The sequence below is a fragment of the Hevea brasiliensis genome, chromosome 15, assembly GCF_030052815.1.
Source record: "Hevea brasiliensis isolate MT/VB/25A 57/8 chromosome 15, ASM3005281v1, whole genome shotgun sequence".
In the NCBI taxonomy this organism is placed as follows: Eukaryota; Viridiplantae; Streptophyta; class Magnoliopsida; order Malpighiales; family Euphorbiaceae; genus Hevea; species Hevea brasiliensis.
In genome coordinates, this window is record NC_079507.1 from 68,331,370 (window position 1) to 68,337,410 (window position 6,041).

At 36.6% G+C, this 6,041-nt stretch overlaps 1 non-coding gene across 1 annotated transcript; it reads left to right on the forward strand.

Moving 5' to 3' along the window:
• The first annotated feature begins 3,932 nt into the window (after positions 1–3,932).
• LOC131174378 (small nucleolar RNA R71) lies at positions 3,933–4,038 on the forward strand. Its single transcript, XR_009144626.1, has one exon. It is a non-coding gene; the product is annotated as a small nucleolar RNA R71 (small nucleolar RNA).
• The last annotated feature ends 2,003 nt before the right edge of the window (positions 4,039–6,041 follow it).

A 6,041-nucleotide genomic window follows, 5' to 3' on the forward strand; every position in this document is an offset into this window, starting at 1 on the left:
GATTTTTCTTGTTTGATCAGCTTTCATCTGTTTTAAAGGTTCGTAAGTTGTAAAGCTTATACACGTTGTGACAGCAGCAATAAATCATCTGTTCTTTTGCATATACTATGAAGTTTTGAGAGCATGGGTTGTGGTGGGGGGGGGGGGGGGGGGGGGGTTTGGTGGGCGCGGCGGGGGGGGGGGGGGGTTTGTTGTGTGTGTGGGTTGGGTAAGGTATGCATGTTAATCAATACATGTTCTGAGCTTGATTCAACAAAATTGAGCAGAAAAACATAAGCATGTTAAAATTGGATTTTCATCTTTTGTTTCCGTGGAACTTCCTTGGAAGGCTATAAGAAAGAAAAACATTTTATCAGTACGTAAATTTGGTAAATAATAGGACGAAAGGATTTAAAATCCATTTTCATCCATCCTTAATGCAAGCTTTCAAACATGGTAGAAAAGGAAAAATAGGGGCGATTTTAACTTGGACAGCTTGGGTTTTGTTTTTCATGGAAAACGACTACACGGTAAACTCAACAGCAATACAAGATAAATAGAAGAAAGAATCTGCTAAAAAACCTAATTCATTTATCTAAATTGTGACAGGAAACTATCAAATACTGCTACTGCTGAGCTTGAACTCAACATTGCTCTCAAATGAAATGAACCTAAAATATTGAACTGATTTAGGATGGCCAAGTCAGCATAACATTACTATCTGCAATAATTGAAACTGTTTACAAATAAATCGAATTTTCTTTGTTCTCTCTCAAGAAGCACGGCCCACCATCTGAATGCTAAAGTGGGCAACATGCAAAAAGAAATCTATGGAGATTTTTTAAACTATTGCTTAGGAGAAAACTCTTTTCCTCATTTTTGTACTCATTTTCTTATCGTACCCAACAACTTGTTCTCTAAGATCACTACTTACCAGCATCATAAGTTTGCTTTATTATGTGATAACACTAGATTCTCCAGATATTGAGGATTGAGACATAAATACTATTATAACAAGTATGCAAATCTAAGGTGCACACATAAATCACACAATCACACAGCATTGAAAAGAAAAAAAGAATAACACAAAATTTAACATGGTTCAACTGTAAGGTCTACTTCCATAGGCAAGACAAGAGAAAAAGTTCTACTATGATGAAAAAGAGCAAGATACAATCAATCAAACCTTAACCCAGTGTGTTGTCCAAATATCTCACAATTCTACCGCAAAGAGTAGAATATTATAATATTTATACTGGTCCATACCGAGGAGATTAGTGGTGGGTTTCGAGCCCAGGCCTATTAGCGCGTGCTCTCTGCTACTACTACAGATCTCATTTTTTATCCTAATCGGATCATAGCGCGAAATTTTTGGGTCGGGTCATAATTCGGATCCATGAAAAACATATCCAAATTTCAAAGCCACAAATATAACAATTTTCCCTCTTGGCTTGAATTTTCTCTATCATCAACAAAATAACCACAAACACTCTGTCTTGCCATATGCCCTCGCAAGGGCATTACTGAGCACTACAAACACCAACTAAGTCTAGGCAATTCCTAAACTTGCTGACTAGGACTCCCTTGGTCATCATATCTGCTGGATTATCATGTGTAGAGACTTTTTGCATAACTATAGTCCCCTGAGATACAATGTTCTGAATGAAGTGATATCTGACATCAATGTGCTTAGTTCGCTTATGGTACATCTGATTCTTTATGAGATGTATTACACTCTGGCTGTTACAAAATACTGTTGCCTTATTCTATATCAACCCAAGATTACCCACCAAACCTTGTAACCATAAAACTTCTTTTACTACCTCTGCTAAGATCATATATTCAGCCTTTGTGGTAGACAAAGCAACTGTAACTTGCAATGTTGCCTTTCAACTGATAGCACTTCTGGAAAGAGTAAACAAATAACCTGTCAAAGATCTCCTCTTGTCTAAGTCCTCTGCAAAATCTGAATCCACATAGCCAATAACTGAATCACTCATCTTGGCCCTGTCAAATGTCAGACCAACATCTGTAGTACCCTTAAAATACCTCAAAATCCATTTTACTGCCTGCCAATGCTCTTTCTCAGGACACGCCATGTATTTACTCACTACACTAACTACAAGAAAAATGTCAGGTCGAGTGTATACCATAGCATACGTGATGCTATCAACAACACTCAAATAGGGAACACTAGACATGTGCTCCATCTCCTCATCTATTTTTGGTGACATGTCTGCAGATAACTTGAAATGGGCAGCAAACGAAATAGTCACAGGCTTAGCATTATTCATGTTGAAACACTTAAGCACTTTCTTAACATAGGCTTGTTGAGATAAGAAAAGCTTCCCAATGCTTCTATTCCTACTAATTTCCATTCCCAATATCTTCTTTGCAGCACCCAAATCCTTCATCTCAAACTCATCACTCAACTGCTTTTTCAGAATGTTAATTTGTGATATGCTTTTAGCAGCAATAAGCATGTCATCCACATACAATAGCAAATAAATAAAAGAATCATCTGAAAGCTTCTTATGATAAACACAACTGTCATATGAACTATGATTAAAGTTATTACGAACCATGAATGTATTAAATCTTTTGTACCACTGCCTAGGAGACTGTTTCAGACCATATAAAGATTTCTTAAGCAATCAAACACGATTTTTCATACCTGGAATGACAAATCACTCAAGTCGACTCATATAAATTTGCTCCACCAACTCAGCATGTAAAAATGTTGTCTTCACATCTAGTTGCTTAAGCTCTAGATTATAAAGAGCAAGTAAGACTCTGATAGAATTGTGCTTCATAACTGGAGAAAACACTTCATTAAAGTCAATCCCCTCCCTCTGAGTAAAGCCTTTTGCTACCAACTGTGCGTTATATCGAGGTGCTTCAACCCCTGGAGTGCTTTCCTCTTTCTTGAACACCCATTTGCAACCTACCACATTTTGTCTCTTAGGCAATGTTACAAGCTCCCAAGTCTGATTCTTATGAAGAGATTCAATTTCTTCACTCATAACACCGACCCACTGATCTGCATTTGAACAAGAAATAGCTTCTCTATAATTGCTGGGTTCATGCACATTATCTGTTTCAGCAACTAACAAGGCAAACGCAACTAGATTTGCATATGTATATCTCTGCGGTGGTCTAATCTATCTTCTCTCTCTACCAGTAGCAATGCTATATGGTTCCTATTGTTGTTGCTCAGGTGCATCCTCTTGTTGATCAGGATCTTGCATCTCATCATCTGAATCACTGGACTGAACTGCTGAAGTATTAATATCAAGCTCCACCTGTTCTCTGACACTGTGATCTGATTCTACTATTGACTTCCACCTCTGACTATCCAATGAAGCAAACTCATTAAATGTCACATCCCTGCTGATAATTAATCCTGGAGACTTTGGATCATTGCACCACAACCTGTAGCCTTTCACTTTAGATGGATTCCCTAGAAATATGCATTTTTTTGCCCTCAGCTCAAGCTTACCATGTCTCACATGAGCATAAGCAGGGCAACCAAATACTCTCAGCTGATAGCAATCAGCAGGTGAACCGGACCAGATCTCAAAAGGAGTTTTACACTCAATTGCTGTAGATGGAGATCTATTAACCAAGAAACAGGCTATATTAATTGCTTCAGCCCAAAAATCCTTTCCCAATCGTAAATGTGAGAGCATGCTTCATGCTTTGTCCCAAAGCGTTCTGTTCATGCATTCTGCAATACTATTCTATTGTGGTGTCCTTGTACAAGTGCGATGTCTCACAATACCTTCATTGCTGCGAAATGCATCGAACTCACAATTGCAAAATTCCAACCCGTTATCGGTTCTAAGACGCTTGACTTTCTTTTCTGTCTGCTTTTCAATCATCGTCTTCTCACAATACTTTTAATTGCTGGAGAAACACCATTGTAAAAATGTTGAACTAGCATCCATTTAGGGATTCCATGATGTGGACATCTCCTTTGAAGATCCTTGTATCTCTCCCAAGCTTCATAAAGACTCTCATCATCCCTTGGCTGAAAGAAGTTAATTCATTTCTCAATTTTGTAGTCTTGCTACGAGGAAAGTATTGAGCCAAGAACGCTTGTGACAACTCATCCCAAGTAGTTATTGAGCCCGGAGGTAATGAATGCAACCACTCCCTAGCACGATCCTTCAAAGAAAAAGGAAATAATCTCAATCAGATGGCATCATTTGACACTCCATTTATCTTCAGCATGTCACTAATTTCAAGAAAATGTGCAAGGTGCACATGTGGACTCTCAGTAGGACCTCCCCCAAACTGTGATTGTTGAACCATTTGAAAAAGCGAGGGCTTCAACTCAAAGTTGTTTGCTTCCACTATACTCGGTCTAAAATCTCCAAAACTTGGAAAAGCATGATCCTTAATTGATCGGTTGTTGTTGTTTGTCATAGCTTCTATCACTTATTGCTCTTGATGTTGCTCTTGCTGTCTTTGAATTCTGAGTTCAGCTTTTCTTCTTTTAGACTTTGTTTTTAAAGCTTTAGCTGTCTTTTCAATCTCAGGATCAAAAATTAAATCAATTTCTGCACTTTTTGTTCTTCTCATATAAAAGATATGTACCTGAAAAACCAAATAAGAAAATCTCAAAGTAAAATGATAAAGAAAAGAAATTAAAATCAAAAATAAAATGCCCAAATTAACCAAACAATCAATCGTCTAATATCAAACAAAACAAATCCCTGGCAACAGCGCCAAAAACTTGATTGCGTACTCCGTAAGTATACGGGTCGTTCAAGTTGTAAAGAAAAGATATCATCCCACAGAGATTTATTATTTTAGTATCAAACTATAAAAGTCACAATTATTTGGGCTATCGATAGTTTGTACCAAAAATAGAGTAAGAGATGCAACAAATTAAATTGAGAAAATAAGGAAATTATAATGAATTAAGCAATTAAAATTCTAAGCACTATACTAATTTACTAAAATTTCAGTAAGTAACAAAATATTTAATTAATTAATGGTAAAAATTGATTCCAGAGTTGAGGTTCATGAAGTAAATTTCATTGGAATTTGGATAGACAAAGCCAAGATTAAGGGAAATACAAGTTTGAAGGAAGTTGATTCTGATTTCCTTTGATTTCTCTTTCAAGCAAACTAAAGAGTGTTTTAAAGGAAACTAAACCCCACTCTCATGCGATGTTTAATTACCCAAAATCCTTTAAGCATTTTAATCAACTTGAAATTCCTCTTAATCCACTAGTTTATTTCTAACACTAGGTGATTAAGTTCATTATCTTGATTATCTATCATAAATTTTCACCTCTCGGTCCTTCAATCTAAGATTAAGAACAAAACCCAAAGGGTACCAATAATGGGTATGTAAATAAGCACACAAGATGAGAATCAAAGCTTATATATACTAAAAATCTGGTTAAAACCAGTCCAAATTCACAAATAAAACTTAAATTATTACACCCAACTCTGAAATCTTAAGTATCTACTCACTCATGCTTGTATTTACAAGTAGAAAATATGAAATAGAGCAAGAAAATATGAAATAGAGCAAGAAAATATGAAAATAAAACTAAAAATAAAAGAATCCAGAAGAAGAAGATCCAAATCTCTGAAAATGTAAGCTGGAAAACGTCACTCTGCAGGTGTTCTTCCTCCTAGAAATGGTGTGATTCCCTCTTTCCTTTCTCTTTTGATTTTTCTCCCTCTTTGTCCTTTTGGTAAAAATGAGAATATGATGCTTATATATCCCCTCAAGGTTTGCCCTAAAAATAGTCTCTAAAGGGATAAAGACAAAAGGTATAAAAGGTGTGAAAAGAGAAAATTTTTTCATGTCAGCAAATCTGCCAGCTCCATCCCACTTGCCTCATGTTGATTTAAGTTGTTTTCCACGTGCCTCATGTTGATTCGGAGGAGGAGCCTTAGATTCTGCACGACCAGCTACACGGGGCATGTTGAAGCCCTTGAAACTTTCAGCGTGTTTTGTTCCGAAATCTCTGTTTAAATGACTCAGTGTGAATTTACATGCTTCATGTGGATTCCTGCTGGCTGACTCTTATTTTCACACG